The sequence below is a fragment of the Triturus cristatus genome, chromosome 10 (genome assembly GCF_964204655.1).
Source record: "Triturus cristatus chromosome 10, aTriCri1.1, whole genome shotgun sequence".
Classification (NCBI taxonomy): Eukaryota; Metazoa; Chordata; class Amphibia; order Caudata; family Salamandridae; genus Triturus; species Triturus cristatus.
Window position 1 is genome coordinate 147,058,522 of NC_140593.1, and position 23,177 is coordinate 147,081,698.

Genomic DNA, 23,177 nt, shown 5'->3' on the forward strand with positions numbered 1-23,177 from the left:
AAAAGCTGTTCTCCTCCCTTAGTTTAGGGCTGCGGTCTATTAACACCGCTTGTCTCTTGGACCGTTACTCCCACTCTCTGTGGGATACGGTGGAGGATGTGCTGCCCCTGTGTCCGGAGGTGGCCCGGACACGGCTCTCCCAGGCTCTTGCCGACGGGTGGGGCGCAGCGCGGAATGCCATCCAATGTGGTTTGGACACGACGGACTCGCTTGGCAGGGCAATGTCGTCCACGGTGGCGCTTCGTTGTCATGCCTGGTTACGGTCCACGTCTTTTTCCGGGGATGTCCAGAGCACCCTCATGGACATGCCCTTTGATGGCGATCGCCTCTTTGGCGACAAAGCGGACAGTGCGCTGGAGCGCTTTAAGGACTCCAGGGCCACGGCCAAGTCCTTGGGTCTCTCGGCCTGCGCCCGCAAACTTCCGCTTTTCGCCCCTTTCGTGGCCAAGGAAGGGGCGCCCCCTCATGTCCGCCTAGCCACAGGCCGCAGATCCATCCGCCACGCGATCGCGGATGTGGATTCCGCCGAGGCGGTACAGGGGGACAACGTGCCGGCCCATCCACATCCACCCCAGCAGCATCCGCCTCAAAGCCTTCCTAGTCCGTGCTTTCAGGCCCATTCCACGCCAGTGGGAGGCAGAGTTCACCATCACCTGCTCCACTGGCGTTCCATCACTTCGGACAGGTGGGTGCTGCAAATCGTCCGAAGGGGCTACTCCCTCCCCTTCGAGACGACCCCTCCAGCCATGCCACCGCATGTCGGGGGATCACTTGAATCTTCTACGGGAGGAAGTTACGGCCCTCTTGGCCAAAGGGGCCGTCGAGCGCGTTCCTGGTCCAGAAGTAGGCCGTGGTTGTTATTCCCACTACTTTCTGGTTCCCAAGAAGGGCAAAGGGGGCCTACGCCCTATCTTGGACCTCAGGAGCGTCATCGCCTTCCTCTGGAAGAAGAGGTTCAAGATGCTCACCTTAGCTCAGGTTCTGGCTGCCCTGGACCCAGGAGACTGGGTGGTAGCGTTGGACTTGCAGGACGCTTATTTTCACATCCCCGTCCTGCCGGCCCACCGGCGTTACCTGCCTTTCACGGTGGGTCAGGAGCATTTTTAGTTTACTGTGCTCCCCTTCGGCCTCACCAGTGCCCCTCGGGTGTTCACGAAAGTGATGGCGGTGGTCTCAGCACATCTGCGCAGATCAGGGGTTCCAGTCTTCCCCTATCTTGACGACTGACTGTTGAAGGCGGGCTCGCCCCAGCAAACCGTCTCCCACCTCCAGACTACGGCCGACCTCCTGCATTTGCTGGGGTTCTCCATCAATGTGCCGAAGTCGCATCTGAGTCCCTCCCAGAAGCTCCTCTTCATCGGAGCGGTTCTGGACTGTTAGTGCATCACACCAGGTGGCGAATGCGGGCTCTGCAGTGGGACCTAATGTTTCAGTGGGCCCAGCATCGCGGCAACCTGTCCGGCCATCTCTTGATCTCGGAGGGCACTGCACAGCAGTTGCATTGGTGGCTCACTGACCGCGATTGGGTCAGCGGCAGATCCCTCTCCCTACCCCAACCGGAGCACGTAGTAGTGACGGATGCGTCCCTCCTGGGATTGGGGGGCCACATGGGGGAGGTGTAGATCAGAGGACTCTGGTATCCGGTGGAGTCTCGGCTCCATATCAACCTTTTGGAGCTGAGAGCGATCCGACTTGCACTGAAGGCATTCCTTCCCGTTGTCCGGGGAAGTGTGGTGCAGGTGTTCACGGGCAACAGCACCGCCATGTGGTATTGCAACAAACAGGGCGGGGTGGCGTCGTGGACCCTTTGTCAGGAGGCTCTGCGCCTCTGGACATGGCTGGAACATCAGGGCATCACCCTAGTGGTTCAACATCTGGCGGGCTCTCTGAACGCCAGAGCAGACGAACTCAGCCGCCGGTGCATGATGGATCACGAATGGCGTCTAAACTCGGGCGTGGCGCAAGGTCTCTTTCTGCACTGGGGAGAGCCTTGATTAGATCTATTCGCCACCGAAGAGAACGCGCCATGTCAGCAGTTCTGCGCATTGGAGTTTCCAAGGCGGAACTCGCTCGGGGACACCTTTCGTCGCGAGTGGAGTTGCGGTCTGTTGTATGCCTTTCCGCCTATACCACTTCTGCCCAGAGTGCTGAAGAAGATCAGGCGTGACCGGGCCCAAGTCATCTTGGTGGCTCCGGATTGGGCACGAAGGTACTGGTTTCCCGAGCTACTCAGTCTGTCAATCGATCCCCCGATACGACTGCCTCTTCAGGAGGACCTTCTGTCGCAGCAGCAGGGGACGGTCCTCCACCCGAACCTGTCCAGCCTCCACCTCCATGCGTGGAGATTGAGCGGCGACAGTTGATGCTATTTGACTTGCCTCCTGAGGTCTGCGATGTGATTCTGGCAGCCAGGCGTCCCTCCACAAAATCGGTATACGCCTGCAGGTGGAACAAATTTGTGGCATGATGCACAGCAAAGGCTGTGGATCCCCTTTCCGCCCCTCTTTCTGAGGTTCTCCTCTTTCTTCTTTACAAGGCCCAGCAGGGCTCTGCTCTGGGCACACTTAAAGGTTATCTTTCAGCTATTTCTGCTTTCTTACGGCTTCCTGATCAGCCTTCTCTTTTCAAATCCCCATTTGTTTATCGCTTCTTCAAAGGCATTACTCACATGTTTCCACCTGTCCCTTTCGTAATGCCTCAGTGGGATTTGAACCTGGTCTTGACATATCTGATGTGCGCTCCCTGTGAGCCTCTTCATAATTGTCGCTTTCGTCTTCTGACTCTTAAGACTGCTTTCCTGGTAGCCATCACCTCGGCTAGACGGGTGAGTGAGCTCCAGGCTCTATCTTCTAAGCCTCCTTTTCTTTCTGTCCATCCGGACAAGGTTGTCCTCCGGACTCGTCCTTCCTTTCTTCCGAAAGTGATGACTGCCTTTCACATCGGGCAGTCTGTCATGTTGCCCACCTTCTTTCCGCCTCCGCATCCTTCGAAGGAGGAAGAGAGGCTCCACCGTCTGGACCCAAAACGGGCGCTGTCCTTTTATTTGGACCGCACCAAACAGTTCTGGGTGGACGACCAACTCTTTGTTGGCTACGTGGGTGCTAAGAAGGGGCGGGCGGTACACAAGCGAACCATCTTGCGGTGAGTCGTATTGTGTATAAAAGCTTGTTACTCCTTGGCTAAAAAGGATCCTCCTGTAGGGCTGATGGCCCATTCCACCCAGGCCACAGCGGCGACTACTGCCCTGGACCGAGGAGTCCCCTTGCAGGACATTTGTCAGGCAGCAACGCAGGCCTCGCTGCACACGTTTGCCAAGCATTATTGCCTGGACAGCCAAGTCAGGAGAGACTGCTTCCTTGGCCGTTCTGTTCTCCAGGACTTTCTGGTGTGATCTTGGTTCGCAGACCCACCACCGGGGTTGGCATTGCTGGGATATCTATTCTAAGGTGAGGAATCTAACTAACGTGTTGCTTTCAGATGAACAAGTTACTTACCTTCGGTAACGATGTATCTGTAAGAAACATTAGTTAGATTCCTCACCGACCCACCCATCCTCCCCGTTCTGTGAACCGACATCTAGGGTTAAGGTTATCCTTTTCAGGGCCCTAGACTTTTTGGCACCAGTGTCGGTCTCTTGCATGGCTCTGCGTTCCTGGCGTGGAAAGCTGTGTACAAGAACTGACGTGAGCGCGCGAGGGCGGTGTCTAAATACTCCGACGTCATTCCGGCGCACGACGACGGACGCGGAGCCGCAGACGACGCCTAGCGACGCGCAAGGGGTATTGCTGACAAAATATCTTTCCGGATCCAGCCTGGGGATATTCTAAGGTGAGGAATCTAAGGTGCGGAATCTAACTAACTAATGTTTCTTACAGATACATCGTTACCGAAGGTAAGTAACTTGTTCTTCCGGGCTTGTGGCCCTTCCCTTTGCGGTTGTGGTTGCAGACTCACTCTCTTTCTGTCACGGCGCTTTCACATGCTTGTGCCTCTAGGATGGCTCTTGCCTTGGCTTGCAAGGTGGTTCCACGGAGTGGTGCTTTGCCCTTTTCTTGCTCTGGCTTCGCTGCTTTGGCCTTCTGGTGCTTTACTGCCACCTGGTGCTTTAGCCTTGGCTTTCACGGTTGTTCCTCAGAGTGGTGCTCTGCTCTTTTCCTGCTCTGGTCTGCTGTTGTCGCCTTCTGGTGCCTTGGTGCCACCTGGTGATTTTTCTCACCTTTTGTTTCTCTCGATTTGGTTTCTCTGGTTTTTTCGCACACTGTTCCCGTGCTCTCCTCAGTTTTGTTGTGATGGCTCCTCGTTGTGGCACGGAAAGTTCTCAGAAGCAAACTTAAGTCAGCGCCCCGGTGTGGGGCTTATGTGACCTCGCTGACGTCACGCCCGCGGAGGATTCGGGGCGGAGTCGCGTGGTACTGCCCCCCAGCGCACAGAGATGCTGGGCAAGAAAGTTTTCCGGGTCCAGTCTCATGCCTGGGGATAATTCTACGTTAAGGAATCTGCGACTAGAATCGTCTGCACCAGATACATCGTTACCGAAGGTAAGTAACCTGTACTTTTTCCTATTTCCTCTTTTTTTCATGTTCTCACCTCTCCCTTTCCTCCTCACTCTTGACTATGGGCCACATGTATAAAAGTTTGAAATACCGAGTTCTTAATTGCGATTTCCTGTGAATCGCAATTAGGAAATCGCAATTTCAAATGCTTGAAACTCTTTTAACTTTCATTTGCGATTTCCAGTGGGTCTCAAATAGATCTAACTCATGAATATTAATGAGTTAGGTGTCGGTTTGCGACCCACTGGGTATCGCTAAAATCACGGGGATGGTGGCCTGCTGGGGTCAGCAGACCACCATGTCTGTGATTGCTTTTTAATAAAGCAGTCTTTTTTTTTTTTTTAAATGAAGCCCGTTTTCCTTAAAGGAAAACGGGACGCGTTTCAAAAACAAAAATGAAAAGTTTTCTTTTCATTTTTTAGTAGTAGGCAGTGGTCCGTGGGACTACTGCCTGCTCTTTAAAAAATGCTATAACAACCATTCACAAAGGGGAAACCTTGGAGATCCCTTCCCGTTTGCGAATGGGTTACCACCTACTTGAAGTAGGTGGTAATATGCAAATATTTTGCGACCACATTCACGGTCACAAAACATTCATGCATACCGTTAAGATTTGGTATTTGAAAGGGACGTCCTAAACACGCCCCTTCCAAATACCAAATCGCAAACCCATTTTGCGATTCAGTAACAGGTTACCAAATCGCAAATTAGGGTTTGCTGCATCTCAGAAGCATTTTTTGCATTCGCAAATGGGCAAATGCTTTATATCAGCCCAGTTGCGAAGGAAATAATGCTTTATGCATGTGCCCCTAAGACCTTACCTTTGCTCTTCCCTTTAATCTTCCACCACCCCTTCATTTTCTTTCTTAAATTATTTTCCATGCATCAGTGTCCTTTCCTTTGTCTACAGATTCCTCACTTGGTGCTTTTTTTCCTGACCAAATCAGCCACCTACTTCTCCTACAAAGCTTCTGCTGGCCTAACCAACCTGACATCCTCTTCTCAATCTTGTGCAGTCCAATTCAATACCAGTCATCTCTTGCAGCAACACTTTCTTAATGCCAGTATAGATGAGGGCTTAATGCATAACTGCAGGTTGGTAAACAGTACAGTACTTCATTTTGTGCATGAAGGTTGAAATATTTAGCTTTCATATACTAAGGAGGGCTAACCAAAAGATTGGGATGGTGCACTACTTCGGAGCAAAAGTTGTCTTTCAATAAGTCATTTAGTCTCGTTATATTGTCTCAGTAAATCCTTTATTTTTCATAAGCATCCCACTGTAAAAGATACCAGCCAACTCGTTTCGTTCATATACAATGAACTTCTTCAGGGCATAGAATGATGTACGATGATTGGGAGAAAGGGTCCTAAGTTCCCCCTGGTGTTCTGTGAGAGCTACGTGCGAGCTCTATCCATAGCGTGAAGTCATGGCAAATGTAGCATCAGACATGCACAAATTAATGTGTCTGCGTGGGCCTCCTTGATAAGGGCCGGCACTCAATGGATCTGAACAACTGGAAGCTGCTGTCGGCTCCGTTAGAAAATGGTTCATCCTCAGGAGGGCTGCCTGCTCTTGGAGTAGAGAAGAGAAGGTTTTGTGGCTCCATAGTGAGGTACAGGTTTTATAGAAGAGGGAGCTGAATGGGAGACAATGACTGGTAGTTGAGGCCACCTGGCTGTGTCTAGGGCAATGTTTGTTATTAATAACCCTCATTTTCAAAAATGGTCTTGGGGTTTGTGATGACCTGGTGTGCAGGCCACCCCATGCACATAGTAACCGTGAGTCAATGGGAAGGCAGCAATGATAGGCAATGCTTCTGGTCCTTCCATTTCTTGCTGATATTACTAGAGGCTTTAAGGTGACTGAGAGCAACCATACAGAGAGCAGGCAGATGGCACACTGATTCCCCATTGTGGCATATTGTTAATCCTGATACTGAAAAAGCAGTGATTTTCTGATTCCCCTCCATTTATCCCTTGTCCTAAAAAGCAAGTTAGGTTCTGGTTCTGCATCGTTCCTCTTCACCATTACTGTTGTACATTGTGGGATTATATCTGAAAAAGACCATTAGTTATAGATTCCTTACCTTTGAATTTCCCAAGCGTCAAACTGGATCTGGAGAATTTTTTCGTAGCAGTACACCTGCTCGTCGGTAGGTGGCGTCTATCAACTCTGTGTCCGTCGTTGGTGTGGAGTCACCGGGATGACGTCACAGTGCCTACTTAGACGCCGGCCCTGCGCACTGACATCAGTTCTTTATTTTTCCGCGCCACCCTGCGCAGATCCTGAGAGAGCTTGCTCCTTAGTAGTTTTTAAAAAAACCTTTTTTTCCCAACTTTTGTCAGCATCTTTTTCGAGTCTTCAACTCCTGGTGCACGAGGGATGTCCCATCGTCGGACCAGCTTCAAGCCTTGTGACTCCTGTCAGTCAGCGATCCACACCTTGCGTGTCTCTGGTGCCTCGATCTCGACCACGGTCCAAAGTCGTGCTCCAACTACTGGGCCATGAATCCGAAGTCTTTGCTGGAGCAGTCCCGAAAGCTCTTGAAGGCCCGGTAGTCTGCTCCAAGTCGTTCAGGGTCCCGGCCGAGAGGAAGGTTTCGGGACCAGTCGCGGATCCACCACCACTCGTCCTCGAAGTCTTCGCACTCCTTGGGTAAGTCGAAGCACAAGAAGAAGGCTAAGAAGCATTGTCACACTTCATCTTCTCCCCGTCCATCGTCCGATGCAGTGCTGGACCCGGAGCGTTGTCGCTCTCCAGTTCCGTCTTCGAAGCCCGCTCCCCGGACAGCTCCGCACTTACCTCCCTTTCCCGGAGCCGGAACGCCCCCTGCCCACCTTAGAGCCTTCTACTAAGCACTTCACAGCATTTTTGGGCAGCCCGACTCCGCATATGCACCATCGGGCTCCACAGACTTGGCTGCCGAAGGGCCCCCAAGGATCCAGGCCTGGATCCAGATTGGCACTGGTTGACCTCACGGTACCTTCCCCGGTGCCGATTCCACTGATGACGCCCACGACACCGGTTGTGGCCCCAACCAGCGTCGACCCTGGCCTCACCCCTGACTTGGATCCTTTGCCAGAACAACGTCTCCCGAAGGCGGTACCGGCACTGGAGAGTACTTTTGTACCGCTGTTCACCCCTGATGTTCCTGATCACCCTGAGTGGCAGCCAGAGGGGGGAGGAGGACTGGGAGGGTTCTATTGACCCTCTAGCTGACCAGCTTGAATAGCCGGACTGGCGAGTGCAGTTGGGTGATGCCAGTGGCATGCCCCCCCCCCCCCCCCCCACCATGGCTATGGAGGAGGGAGCTTCCTACGCTGTGGTGTTGAGTAGGGCGGCTGAGGCCTTGGGCCTTGAGCTTCCTACGATGGCAGTCAGGACTATCCTCCTGACAGATGTGCTTCAGCAGGAAGCGGCCTCTTCGGAGCCCCTGCTGCCTTTTAATGAAGCCCTCACCGACATCCTTCTGGGCACTTGGTCCAAGCCCAGCACAGGGGCTCCTGTGGACAGGATGATTGGCAGATGCCACCGCCTGGCCCCGGGCGATCCGCTTTTCCTCTCCAAACACCCAAACCATGAGAGCTTGTTGGTCCAATACTCGTCCTCCAAAGGCGCATTCTCTACTGCTCCCCCAGATAGGGAATCCAAGAAGCTAGACCACATAGGGAAGAAGATATTTTCTTTCGTCAGCTTAGGGTTGCGCTCGGTGAACACCACATGCCTCTTGGGCCTTTATACCCATACGGTGTGGGATACAGTTGCGCAAGTGCTGCCACAGTGCCTGGAGGAGGCCCGGGCCGTTCTCACCCACGCAGTTGCTGAGGGTCGAGGCGCAGCTAAGTTCACCATCCAGTGTGGGCTGGATACCACCGACTCTCTGGGAAGAACGGTTTCCAAGTCAGTAGCCTTGTGGTGCTACGCCTGGTTGAGGACGTCTGTTTTTTCAGGGGTTGTCCAATCCACCCTTCTGGACATGCTCTTTGATGTCCATCGCCTGTTTGGTGACAAGGCGGACTCCGATCTCGAGTGCTATAAGGATTCTAGGGCTATGATCAGGTACTTGGGCCTTGCGACAACCTCTTGCCCCACACAGTCTGCCTTTCACCCCTTTTGTGGCTACGAAAGGGGTGCCTCACCACATTCTATCCAATCCATCCACAGGGCCATGCAAGCTACCCAGTCTATGCGTGGCTGCGGACTTAGGACCCAGCGTTGCAGGTCTGGAGGCCAGCGGGGGAGCCAGTCCACTCATACCTCCCTGCAGCAGCCTCCAAACCTTCCTAGTCCAACCTTTCAATGCCACCAGAGGCCAGTGGGCGGCAAGATTCGCCATCACCTCCCCCACTGGCAAAACATCACGACGGACAGGTGGATTTTGCAGATAGTCCAAAGGGGCTACTCCCTCTCCTTCGAGACTGCCCCTCCCTCCATGCAACCAGCACTCCATCGCGTCAGAGGATCACTTTGCTCTTCTCCGCCAGGAAGTTACGGCTCTCTTGGCCAAGGGAGCTATCAAACGGGTACCTGTGCCAGAAGTAGGTCATGGTTGCTATTCCCACTACTTGCTGGTACCCAAGAAGGACAAATGCCTGCGTAGTATCTTAGATCTCAGGGCCCTCAACCGCTTCGTCCAGAAGGAGAAGTTCAAAATGTTCACGTTGGCTCAGGTCCTCTCTGCTCTCGATCCCAGAGACTGGATGGTAGCATTGGACTTGCAGGATGCCTATTTCCACATCCCTGTCCTGCCAGCCCACAGGCGTTACCTAGGGTTCACGGTTGGCCACGAGCAATTTTCAGTTTACCATGCTCCCCTTTGGCCTTACCAGTGCCCCTTGGGTGTTCACGAAAGTGATGGCAGTGGTCGCAGCTCATCTGCGCACATTTGGGGTCCAGTCTTCCCCTTCTAGATGATAGGCTGTTGAAGGCGGGTTCACCCCAGGCTGTTGTCTCCCACCTCCAGACTCCAGACTACGGTGGACCTCCTGCATTTGCTGGGTTTCACTATCAACGTGCTGAAGTCACACCTGATTTCCTCTCAGAAGCTCATTTTCATCAGAGCAGTTCTCGATACAGCTCAGTTTTGGGCTTATCCACCCGAGCAGCGAGTCTGAAATATTCGGGTTATGATTCCGATGTTTTAGCCTGTATCCCAGATTTTGGTGATAATGACCCTGAGGCTGCTGGGCCTCATTGCCTTCTGCATCCTGCTGGTGGATCATGCCAGACGGCATATGCAGGCTCTTCTAGTGGGACCTGATGGTTCAGTCGGCACAGCATCAGGGGAATCTTTCTGATGTCATCCAGATCTCGGAGGGGACTGCACGTCAGTTGCAGTGGTGGCTTACGAACCAGGATTAGATCAACAGCAGATCCCTCTTCCTTCCCAACCAGAGTTCACAGCGTTGAGAGATGCATCACTCCTGGGATGGGGCGGCCACATGGGAGAAGCGGGGATCAGGGGTCCCGGGTCTCTGGAGGAGTCCATGCTCCACATCCACCTTCTGGAACTCGGGGTGACCCGTCTTGCACTGAAGGCATTCCTTCCTTCCTTCTGTCAAAGGAAGAGTAGTGCAGGTGTTCACGGACCACACCTTCGCCATGTGGTACCGCAACAAACAGGGCGGGGTGGGGCTGTGGATCTTATGTAAAGACGCTCTTCGCTTTTGGACATGGCTGGAACATCAGGGCATATCGCTGATGGTTCAACACCTGGCAGGTTCCCTTAATGCCAGGCGGAAGAACTCAGCCGCCCGTGCATGAGGGATCAAGAATGGCGTCTTCACTCGGAGGTGGTGCAAGGTTTCTTTCAGCAGTGGGGAGAGCCTTGGTTAGATCTGTTAGGCCACCGAAGAGAACGCGCAATGTCAGCAGTTCTGTGTGTTGAAGTTTCCAAGGCGGCACTCGCTCGGCGACGCAAGGGGCGTTGCCGCCTCCTGTATGCCTTTACCACTTCTATCCAGAGTGCTGAGGATGATCCAGCGCGACCGGGCCCAAGTCATTCTTGTGGCTCTTGACTGGGCATGAAGAGTATGGTACCCCAAGCTCTTGAACTAGGCCATCGATCCTCTAATCAGACTGCCTCTTCGGGAGGCTCTTCTGTTGCAGTAGCATCGGACAATGCTCCACCCAAACCTTTCCAGCCTGCACCTCCTTGCGTGGAGATTGAGTGGCGACAGTTGCCAGCTTTCTACCTTCCTCCCGAAGTCTGTAATGTCATCTTGGCAGCCCGGTGTCCCTCCACTAAAATGGTATACCCCTGTAGATGGAACAAATTTGTGGCATGGTTCACAGCAAAGGCTGTGGATCCCCTTTCTGCCCCTCTTTCAGAGGTTCTACTGTTCATTCTCTCTTTGGCCCAGCAGGGTTCTCCTCTGGGCACCCTTAAAGGCTATCTTTCGGCCATTTCGGCCTTTCTTTGCCTTCCTGAGCAGCTTTCTCTTTTCAAGTCCCCGATTGTAAATAGATTTCTGAAGGGCATTACTCATCTCTTTCCTCCTTCTGATTGTGTAATACCCCAGTGGGACTTGAATCGTGTCCTTACTTATCTTGTCTGTGCTCCCTTCGAGCCACTACATAATTGTCCTCTTCGTCTTATTACTTTAAAGACGGCTTTCCTGCCTGCCATCACCTCTGCACGCAGGGTGAGTGAGCTTCAGGCTCTGTCTTCCAAGCCTCCCTTTCTTGCTGTTCATCCTGACAAAGTGGTCCTTCGCACTAGGCCCTCTTTTCTGCCCAAAGTGGTTACCTCTTTCCACATAGGTCAGACCATCACATTGCTCACTTTCTTCCCACCCCTGCACCCTTCCAATGAGGAGGAGAGACTTCACCATCTGTACCCAAACCTTGCGCTGTCCTTCTACTTTGACCGCACTAAAGATTTCCGGATAGATGATTGTGAGAAGTTGGCCTGGTATATGCTGACCACTAATTAAAGTAGGCATGTTGTACCAGTCCAAAAAACCTTTATTGATGATTAGGTTAAAGACAACCTTTATTGAAAGCTATCCTCGTGGTAGCTATGGAGAGCAGCCTTCAGGCTAAGAAGGAATGTAAAGCAGCTTGTTTTACCAGATACGAACCTCCTGAATGAAAAAATGAAAGGAGAACCACGATATATAAAATATATGTATTTATTACTAAACACTCTCTACTAACCTCTTTATGTGATTAGAGCACAAAGCACACAATATTAAATCACTAGAACAACAGTAAATAGCACAATACACAGCGGTCTCCAGGGGAAGACCAAACCATATACTAAGAAAGTGGTATAACAACCACAACTTAACTAGACACAGTGCCTAGAGCACGTAGAGTCGCTGGGACCCCAAGGAACCACCCAAAGTAGTGACACAGGGGACCTACGGAGGATGGGTGCAGTGTGTGAACACAGGTGCGAGCTCCATACAATCCTATGGGAAAGTCGCGATTGGAATTTTAAAGATTAAGGACAATTCGAAGAGAACTTTAAGCAAACCCTTTCAAACATAGAAGGTTATAAGGCCAGCACCCTTGAGAGTACCGAGGTACCCGTGTTACCTATCCCGGAGGAGCCGGTGCATAGGGGTCAAGTGATGTCGGAAACCTTCGTCGTTTTCAATGCTGTGATGTGAAAAAGTGCTGCTGCCGGCAAGATGAAAAGTGTCAGGTGGGATCCAAGCCTGGATCAGAGGTGAGTAGAACCTGAAAGCAGAGTGGACAGAGTCTGGGTCACTTCAGGGTGACCAGGGGCACGATAGACGAATGCCCACCGATGTTGGGTGCTTCAGGTGAGATGATGCGATGCTTGACTCTGCAGCCACGGGGACCAGGAGACGATGACCAACGTCCGGAGGTGAGCTGTCCCACGAAGGATGTCGAGTGCTGGGGGGGGGGTCAGTGTCCGGATGGAACACCAACAAGCCTTGGCAACTGCAACCCACGCAGGCAGAGTAAATAAGCTTCGGTGAGGACCAGCAAGGTCCTGGGGACTCTCCATGCTATGGAGAGTCAGGGGACGTCTGGAGCAACCAGGAAAGCCCACTGAAAGTCAAAGTTATCTTCACAGGGAACCACAGGCCAATGGACCAGGGATCGCGAAGGGACCTCGAGCTGAATCACAAAACACCAGCCCACGGAACACTCGTGGAGTGTAGGCCGAAAATCTTCGGTGGAATTACTGCTCGGGGCCAGGACTACAAGTAGCCCAAAGCACAGCCTCAGGGATCGCAGAAAAGCATATGCTGCTTCAAAAGTACACGGTGCACATGGGTTTGGGTTGCACGGTCCCCACAAGGGATACGGTTCTCAGGTTTGCTGAGAGAACGGATCGACCTCTGGGTCGCTCGGGAACCCACCTCCTGTGTTGCATAAATCTTCGTAGTCCTCAGCAGCTCGGGAGGTGCAAACCGGTCAGATGCGTTAAAGGTGCCTGCCTTGCAGGGGAGTAACTCCTTTACTCCAAGGGAGATTCTTCAGTCATCCAACGTAGTGTAGATCGTCGAATTACTTAATTTCTGTAGCAAAGTTTAGTCCAGGTAAAATCTAAAGTTCTGTAGTCAGGGGTTCCTACTTTATACCCAAGGAAGGGGTGGGACAAACTCTGGGGACCCACCTATGGGAGGGTCAGGACAGAGGGGTGGCTACACCCATGTCCTTTGTCCAGTTTCGCACCAGAGCAGGAGCCAATGGCTCCTGCAACCGGTTTGAACTGGACTATGCACAGCGACAACAAATGTGCCCCAGTGCAGGCTTCAAAGGACTCTTGCGGTGCACCCACCCAGCCCCAATACACTAAATCCTGTCTGGGAGGTGGTCACACCTCCCTGTGACAGGAAACCTATTGTCAAGCCTTCCCCTGCTCGAGCTTGGCTCAGCAGCAGGAGGGCAGACTCATGTCTGTGGCTGGCAGCATCCATTTTGTGATGCCCAGGTTGAGAAAGCTGGTACCGAGTAGCCCGGCGACCCACAAATGTGGTTCTAGAAGGGAGGAATCATGCCTCCCACACCAGTTACTGGTGTGGAGGTATGATTTCAAGGTGTTTGACACCAAACACAACATGTTTCTAAGCAGCCGTTTTAAAGTTAGTTTCTGTAGTAGGGGATCTCTGTGTATAGTCATAATCTATGAATAATCCCCGCCCATGTGCGGGGACCCCGGAGCAATCAAAAATATCTCTTAAGCTGTCCCGCATTTGCAAACCTGCAAAGACACTTAAGAGACAGACAAAATAATACAGCCTAATCACAACAAGGCTGCACTGGCCAGCACTTCCTCTGAAGTGAACACAAAAGCCAAAATAAAGTTTAAATGTCATTTTTATTCACATTTGACATGTTCCTTTATTATCTCACACTCCCTTCACCAAAATCCCTTTAAACAATAGAGAGGAAGGGGTGGACAGACAAGCCCTATAGGCTGTCATTATGTGTCTGCTAAAGGGATACCGTGCCTTTAAGAAACTCTCCAGAGACCCCCGGTATCCCAGGATGCACAGCCAACCCAAGTTACTTTCAGTTCTTTTTTCCGGCTCCTGCTGGCAGGACCCTGGAGCATTAGCTCTTCATTTTTTGAGCTTTTATTCATTTTGAGTGATTTTTTTTCTGGATTTGAAGTTTCATTCGACGTCTTTGGCCTTTCTCTACATTCTGCTGTGGTTTTTTGGCAGAATTTCTGCAGTTTGCTTGCCTCTATAGCATCGGATTTGAACACCTGTTTAGCAAGTGCTTTGACTGCGGTAGGTCATAAAGGCCAAAGCTGAAGCTCACAGAGTTTGTCTTCTGTGCTTGCCTGTGTCTTATGTTTGACACCTGTTTAGGCTTCTTCTTCAGCCCCTGGGTAAGGAGAGGGTAGGTCCTCTACCACGTCCCATGCTGTGGCCTCGGGGGTTTTCCCCAGCCGGTCAGCATCGAGGACGGCGACGTCGAGAGCAGGTGTGACGCCAATGCTCTCCGTCGACCCAAGAACAGGCCCACGTCAAGGAGGCTGCTGAGCCATGACGTCGAGAGCCATGACGTCGAGAGCCATGACGTCGAGAGCCATGACGTCGAGAGCCATGACGTCGAGAGCCATGACGTCGAGAGCCATGACGTCGAGAGCCATGACGTCGAGAGCCATGACGCCGAGAGCCATGCCGCCGAGAGCCATGCCGCCGAGAGCCATGCCGCCGAGAGCCATGCCGCCGAGAGCCATGCCGCCGAGAGCCATGCCGCCGAGAGCCATGCCGCCGAGAGCCATGCCGCCGAGAGCCATGCCGCCGAGAGCCATGCCGCCGAGAGCCATGCCGCCGAGAGCCATGCCGCCGAGAGCCATGCCGCCGAGAGCCATGACGCCGAGAGCCATGACGTCGAGAGCCATGACGTCGAGAGCCATGACGTCGAGAGCCATGACGTCGAGAGCCATGACGTCGAGAGCCATGCCGCCGAGAGCCATGCCGCCGAGAGCCATGCCGCCGAGAGCCATGCCGCCGAGAGCCATGCCGCCGAGAGCCATGCCGCCGAGAGCCATGCCGCCGAGAGCCATGCCGCCGAGAGCCATGACGTCGAGAGCCATGACGTCGAGAGCCATGACGTCGAGAGCCATGACGTCGAGAGCCATGACGTCGAGAGCCATGACGTCGAGAGCCATGACGTCGAGAGCCATGACGTCGAGAGCCATGACGTCGAGAGCCATGACGTCGACGCTGATGCTTGACGTCGATACTTGACGTCGACGCTGAGGCTTGGCGCCGACGCTGAGGCTTGGCGCCGACGCTGAGGCTTGGCGCCGACGCTGAGGCTTGGCGCCGACGCTGAGGCTTGGCGCCGACGCTGAGGCTTGGCGCCGACGCTGAGGCTTGGCGCCGACGCTGAGGCTTGGCGCCGACGCTGAGGCTTGGCGCCGACGCTGAGGCTTGGCGCCGACGCTGAGGCTTGGCGCCGACGCTGAGGCTTGGCGCCGACGCTGAGGCTTGACGTCGACGCTGAGGCTTGACGTCGACGCTGAGGCTTGACGTCGACGCTGAGGCTTGACGTCGACGCTGAGGCTTGACGTCGACGCTGAGGCTTGACGTCGACGCTGAGGCTTGACGTCGACGCTGAGGCTTGACGTCGACGCTGAGGCTTGACGTCGACGCTGAGGCTTGACGTCGACGCTGAGGCTTGACGTCGACGCTGAGGCTGGACGTCGACGCTGAGGCTGGACTTCGACGCTGAGGCTGGACTTCGACGCTGAGGCTTGACTTCGACGCTGAGGCTTGACTTCGACGCTGAGGCTTGACGTCGACTCTGATGCTTGCCGTCGATACTTGACGTCGACGCTGATGCTTGACGTCGACGCTGGTGCTTGACGTCGACGCTGGTGCTTGACGTCGACGCTGGTGCTTGACGTCGACGCTGGTGCTTGACGTCGACGCTGGTGCTTGACGTCGACGCTGGTGCTTGACGTCGACGCTGGTGCTTGACGTCGACGCTGGTGCTTGACGTCGACGCTGGTGCTTGACGTCGACGCTGGTGCTTGACGTCGACGCTGAGGCTTGACGTCGACGCTGGTGCTTGACGTCGACGCTGGTGCTTGACGTCGACGCTGGTGCTTGACGTCGACGCTTGATGTCGATGAGATGCCTGCCGTCGGTGCGATGCTTGACGTTGGTCCGAGGCTTGACGTCGATGCATGGCTGGACGTCGATGCCTTGCTTGACGTCGATGCCTTGCTTGACGTCGAGACGATGCTTGACGTCGAGACGATGCTTGACGTCGAGACGCTTGGCGTCGCGGCGCAGTGATGCTTGACGTCGATCGCCGTCGAGGCGCGGTGATGCTCGACGTCAGGGTGCAGACGGAGGTTCGACACCGCTGTGGTGGTGCCGTCGCAGTGCTGATGACGTCGCAGTAATGGTGAGGTCATGGGTGACGTCGAGGGGTCATTACTGGCGCTCGATGGCTAGGTCCGGTTCTGGACCTCGCTCTGTTGTGGGCCTACCATCATAGGCGGGGACTTCGTTTTCCCGGCAGCGTCGACTCTCGACGCTGAGCTGGCGCCGAGGGACCCTTCGGAGTCTGGGGCTACTGACACGTGGTCCGCTCGGAAGCGCGGGACTTTGGTCCCCTCGCTTAGCAGTGTCTGCGTACCGGCTCACCATCTTGGTCGCCTCCTGCTCCGCCCCCACGGGTGATACCACGGGGATGCCGCAGAATTCTCTCCGGCTCAACTCCCACTCACCAGGGGGCCTGTGGCGCCTCGGCCGGCGACCCCCCCCCCCCTCCCCCTCCCCTCCGTGGAATCTTGATGTCCCTAGAACGAGGTCTCGTGTGGGGGCGTCGGTCCCATGGAATCCGCTGTCATCCATAAGGTCCCGTCGTCACCGTTATGGAAGTTCTCGGGTCAGGCATGCCAGGGGGGCCTCTTACGTGAATAGGGAGAGGTGCTCTCCTGTTCTTACGAACCTCTGGCTGGGCCGTTGTGGTGATCCCTGTGTGCGTTCCTTCACCGACGTGTGGATCTCCGGCCCAGAGACAGGGATAGTCTACAGGGCATGATGGTTGCGGATATATATATATATTCTTAGGCTCTGCAGCAGATGTTTCGCTTCAGGCGCATCCCGGGCTTTGCCGTGGGTTTGTTCTACGGCGACGTTCTTGTCTTCGACGGAATCTCTGCAGCCTGCGCAGCAGTGTGTTTCTACTCTCCTTCTCTGCCGCAACTCTTGTGCTCCCATGCGGATAGCGAGGCGCCATTGAGTCATTTTGGGGCTGACCGCCGTGCGACTCTCCCGGTTTCCCTCCAGCGCTCCCTCCACCTCACTCGCGCTCTGTGCGCGGGTTGTAGAAGGAGGCCACCTCCATCTTCCAGTAAAGGAAGATAGACTCGGCTCCTCTGGGACGGACTGGACAGGGATGGTACTCACCTTTCCTTCTAGCGTGCAAGGGAGACATGACCGAGTTTGGACCCACGTTCGGCGGGCGACAAGCCGACTCGTGGGATCAAAGAGTAGTACATTCCGGTGGGGGTCTCTGCATTAGGTTTCCCCTCAACCTCCTCAGGGTGACTGACTATGCAGCGGGGAAAATATCGCGAGTTCCTGTTTTTCACAGTGGGCAACGGCCATTATCATTGCTTTGTGCCTCCTTTCGGCCTGCAGCCGACACCTTGGAATGTTCCATACGCTAGGCCGTGGTGGCTGCGCATATGAGAGTCACAGTGGCTTTGTCTCTCCGTTTCTGAACGGCTGGTTGATCAAGGCAGCTACTTTCAGGTAGCGCGCCGGCATTTCACTTGGACTCTCTCGCTCTCTCGCTCTCGCTCTCTCTCTCTCTTACTTCGTTTGGGCCTCCGCACCGACCTCACAAGGTCTGTCGTGACTCAACGGCTGTGTGCCCTTCGGAGGGGAGACGCTCTTCGATCCTTCGTAGGGCTCGAGTTCTTGTATTATTACCCTCCCCCCCCCCCCCCCCCCCCCCCCCCAATGGTGGGGCAGGTCTCGTCTCTGACGATTGGTTGGTCAGGGCGCACTCCTTTCAGAAGCGCAAGCGCACTCCCTCCAGACGTGCGTTCTCTTGAACAAGCTGGGGTGGCACGTCACCATGTCCAAGTCGGTCCCGGCGCCGTTCCAGTGCATATAGTACGTGGCGGCCTCCATCTCTACGCTGTCAGTAAGCGTGTCTCCTTCGGCGGAAAGACGATGGTCACTCCTTCGGTAGGCTCAGGCCCTTGTGACCGCTCCATCGGAGGGGCTTGTGACGACGAGATTCGGCTGTCGCTGCATGCTCTTCAGTCGCTGCAGTGGTGGTGTTCGGGGGACAATCTCCTCAGTCGGGCCCTCTTCACAGGGGGTATGGTCGCAGACGGAGATGACTTACCACATCAACTTTTTGGGAAACTCAGAGCAGTACCCTTGGCCCTGCAGGCGTTCCATTCCTCCTTCAAGGCAGACTCCCTGCTCGTTCAGACGGCCAATCCTACTTCCATGTATTGCATCTACAAGCAGGGGGGCTCCCGTTCACGCATGCTGTCTCGGGAGGCGCAGGCCATCTGGTATTTGCTAGTGACCAGGAACTTACCGATCACGGCTACCCATTGGCTGGGAGTGCAGAATGCCCAAGCCGTTGCGCTCAGCAGGCTCGTTCACGAGAATCACGAGAGGGTGCTAAACGGCGACGTGCTGATAGACGTCTTCGCAGAGTGGGGCTCCCCGGATGTCGATCTGTTCGCTCGGGCAGAAGACAGCAGAGGCTGCGACTTCGCGTCCAGGTACTTCCGACCAGGGACGCTGGGGAAAGCTCTTTGGATCAACTGGTCTAACGGCTTTCTCTACGCCTTTCCACCCTTTCCCCTGATGTCGGCGGTGCTGATCGAGCTGTCGCGATCCAGAGCCAGGATGATCCTTTTGGTTCTGGAGGGGTCGAGGCACTGGTGGTTAACCGACCTTCTTCACCGGTCTGTTATTCCACACAGGCGCCTGCCATGTCGGCCGGACCTTCTCACGAGGTTCGGATGACAGATGGTTCCCCTGATCTCTTGTCCTGGAGTTTGGCAGCCTGGCTCCTGAGTTAGTGCAATATGGACACTTGATTCTGCCTCGGGACTGTATGGATATACTGAAAGAGGCAAAGAGACCGTCTACGAGAAATTCTTCTGCCTATAAGTGGAAGAGATTTTGCTTATGGTGCAGGGCAAAGGACGTTGACCCTACATCCTGTAGAGAAGATGCTATTCTGCCTTATCTGCTGCAGTTGGCTCCCTCTGGGCTTAATTTTCAGTCTATCAGGGTTCGTCTCGCAGCTTTGACTGCGTAGAGAAAGGGCCCTTCCCAAACCTCATATTTCCACATGCCTGTGGTTACGGATTTTTTGGAAGGTTCGCGTAAGGTGTTCCTCCCTGTTAGACGACCTTCTCCACCATGGGTGTTGACTGTGGTGTTGTCCAGATAATGAGGGAGCCTTTTTGAGCCTATTCATAAGGCCTCCTTGCAGTATTTGTCCTGGAAGGCTGTTTCTCCTTGTGGCGATTACATCAGCCAGGAGAGTAGGTGAGATTCAGGCTCTGTGTTTTTAAGAGCCGTATACTGTATTCCCTGCTTCTAAAGTGGTACTGCGTACTCAGCCTAAGTTTTTACCTACAGTGATATCTGATTTCCATGTGAACCAAATGATAACTTTGCCTACGTTTTTTCAGCATCCCTTCTCTCCGGCGGAGAGGTCTCTGCGTTCACTTGCTGTGCGTAGGGTGTTGACCTTCTATCTCGATAAGACAAAAGGCATCCGCAGGTCGGATCCACTGTTGGTGAATTATGGTTCGGTAAGAACTGGTCTAGCTACCTCTACACGGTCCCTCTCCGGATGGATTGTGTCCTGTATTCAGCTTTGTTATCAGAAAGCTAATAAGACGTTAGGGGGTAAGCCTACAGCACATTCGACTAGAGGCAAAGCAGCGACTGCAGCTTTGCTTCAGAATGTTCCAATTGCTGACATTTGTAAGGCTGCCACCTGGAAGTCGGTCCATACGTTTTCAAAGCATTACTGCCTGGATTCTGATGCTAGGGCAGATGCGCAGGTTGGACGGGCTTCGCTGAGGAATTTGTTTGCACAGTAATTTGTTGGTGTCTGGGTTTTTACTCCACCGCTGTTTGTTGGTTGGGATGGGTTTGCCATTCTATTCATAGATTATGACTATACACAGAGATCCCCTACTACAGAAGGAGTAGTTTCTTACCTGTAACTCCAGTTCTGTAGTAGGGGTATCTCTGTTATAGTCATAAGCGACCCTCCCTCCTCCCCGGTGGAGTAACCTGACGGTATCAGGCCTGTTGTTATACACCTTCAAAAAGAACTGAAAGTAACTTGGGTTGGCTGTGCATCCTGGGATACCGGGGGTCTCTGGAGAGTTTCTTAAAGGCACGGTATCCCTTTAGCAGACACATAATGACAGCCTATAGGGGTTGTCTGTCCACCCCTTCCTCTCTATTGTTTAAAGGGATTTTGGTGAAGGGAGTGTGAGATAATAAAGGAACATGTCAAATGTGAATAAAAATGACATTTAAACTTTATTTTGGCTTTTGTGTTCACTTCAGAGGAAGTGCTGGCCAGTGCAGCCTTGTTGTGATTAGGCTGTATTATTTTGTCTGTCTCTTAAGTGTCTTTGCAGGTTTGCAAATGCGGGACAGCTTAAGAGATATTTTTGATTGCTCCGGGGTCCCCGCACATGGGCGGGGATTATTCATAGATTATGACTATAACAGAGATACCCCTACTACAGAACTGGAGTTACAGGTAAGAAACTACTCCATTTACCCCAAGGTTATAATGCACTTAAATATATATGGTTGGCTGCACCACAAACAACCCCGGAAAATAGGTTCCGAAGGCTGTAGAGGGGCTCTGCTCATACAGGTGCACTCTCTCATAAAACCCAGCACCCTGCCTTAATGCTCGATAAGGCCTGCCATAGGGGTGACTGATAGGTTTATATGTGCAGTGATTTAGAATAGAAATAGTGAACCTATATCTAAGTAAGGGGTGCATGCACCACCTTACACAGGCTGCAGTAGCAGACCTGTGGTGTCAGTTCGAATGGTCTCTCAGGGATGACCTAATAGATGCTGCAGCCCCTGGAAGGCCTCTAGGGTACCTATGCCCTGGGTACATAGTATACCATATACTAGGGACTGATAAGGGTACCCCAGAATCCAATCTGGAGTGTACCTACAGTACATGCAATCAATTTAGAGGAGAAAGCAGCTAGACTGGGATCCTGAATAGAAGGATCCCAGTCAGACTAAGTCGAAAACAGTGATACATCAGCAAAAAGTGGGGGTAACCATAAGAAGCAGATCCTACTCCTACAACGATCAACTCTTCGTGGGTTATGGGGGCGCCAAGAAAGGTAGGGCCGTGCACAAACGTACCATCTCTCAATGTGTTGTCGTATGCATCAAGATCTCTTATTCTTAACCTTTTTGGACTGACCGCACATACTGTCCGCACATGGCATACGGTAGCACGACACCTGGGTTGTAACGACAAACTAACGCAACACACCCGCTATGGGAAATGGGCAAACTAGGCAACCTGGGTAAGAGTAAAGGGTTTAGACAATGGGACACAATAGGGATCTCACGATTGGGTGACCTCTGGAAAACTGAAAAAATACTCACCTTCGCCCAATTACAAACCCAATACGAAATGGCACCCACTGAGCTGTTTCGATACTTGCAGGTTAGGCATGCATTAGAAGCGGCCTAGACACGATCCTTCCAGAGTCATCCCCACTGGAAGACAGACTCCTCACAGAATACATAGACAAAAAGACAATATCACTTACATACTGAAAAATCTTCAATAAGCAGTTGGATCCTACACAATTGTTGCGGGAGAAATGGCAAACTGATGTGGGCGAATTGGACGAAACTGACTGGCAGGAGGCACTAGAATCCCCGAGGGTGGTGGCAGTGTCCTCCAAGTTGCGTCTTATACAACTAAAGTGCTTCACAGGACATATTTTACCAGTGTAACATTGGGCAAGATAGGAAAGTCCAACGATAAATTCTGCTTGTGTCAATGTGGTGACATAGGCACCTTTTCCCACACACTATGGGAATGCCCTGTGGTTAGTCTATACTGGGCGGCAGTGATGGGCACAATCACACAGGTTAGCGAAAGTCCGGTACCACATGAGCCTAAATGTTGGCTCTTAAACATCTGGGAGCCGACGGACCTGAATCACACCGCCCAAGCCTGGGCAACCTTGGGTATGTCAATAGTGAAACGAAATATTGCCGGACATTGGGGGGCTGGTATGGCACCACTCCTTCAAAACTGGTGAAAGGATATGGACATGACCATGGTGGCTGAAAGGGCCACACATGTCCACTTAGGATGCCCCAAAAAATAAGAATGAATGTGGGGTAAATTGAATGCATTTAGGGGGTATATCTGTACTCCTCTGACCATAGATCCATCCTCGGACGATGATGACTAATAGCAAAATATCTGTTCAGTGATAAGCCTATAATGTACATCAGAAATGTTAGAAACCTCTGTACTCACTGTCATATGATGGACACTACTGTCTCATAGAAATGTACTTCTGTAAATGTTTTGATTGCAAGTCGTGTCCTCAATAAAAATTGTTTGAAAAAAAAAATCTGTTATTCTTTGGCAAAAAAGGAACCTTCAGTAGGACTGCGTGTCCACTCTACCAGTGTGACGGCAGCCACTACTGCTATGGGCATCCCTGCACACATTCACAAAACATTACTGCCTGGACAGCCAAGTCCGGAGAGACTTCTTTTTCGGACCAGTCTGTTCTCCAGAACTTCCTGGTGTGAAGTTGGTAAGGAATATATAACTAATGGTCTCTTTCAGATGAACAAGTTACTTACCTTCGGTAATGATGTATCTGTAAGATACATACATTAGTTATAGATTCCTTACCGCCCCACCCATGCTCCCCGTTCTGCGAGCTGACTTCTAGGGATAGGGACTCCCTCCGGGGCCCTAGTTATGTGCACCATTGGTCAGTTTCTTGCATGGCTCTGCGCTTCTGGCCTGGGCACTCGTGTCAGAATTGACTTCAGAACGCATGGGCAGCATCTAAGTAGACACCGCAACGTCATCCTGGTGACCACGACGCCGACGACGGACACGGAGTCGACTGACGCGCA

At 53.0% G+C, this 23,177-nt stretch overlaps 1 protein-coding gene across 5 annotated transcripts in view; it reads left to right on the forward strand.

Moving 5' to 3' along the window:
• DNAJC13 (DnaJ heat shock protein family (Hsp40) member C13) overlaps window positions 1-23,177 on the forward strand; it is a 1,667,846-nt gene that overhangs the window by 996,522 nt on the left and 648,147 nt on the right. The window lies entirely within an intron of this gene.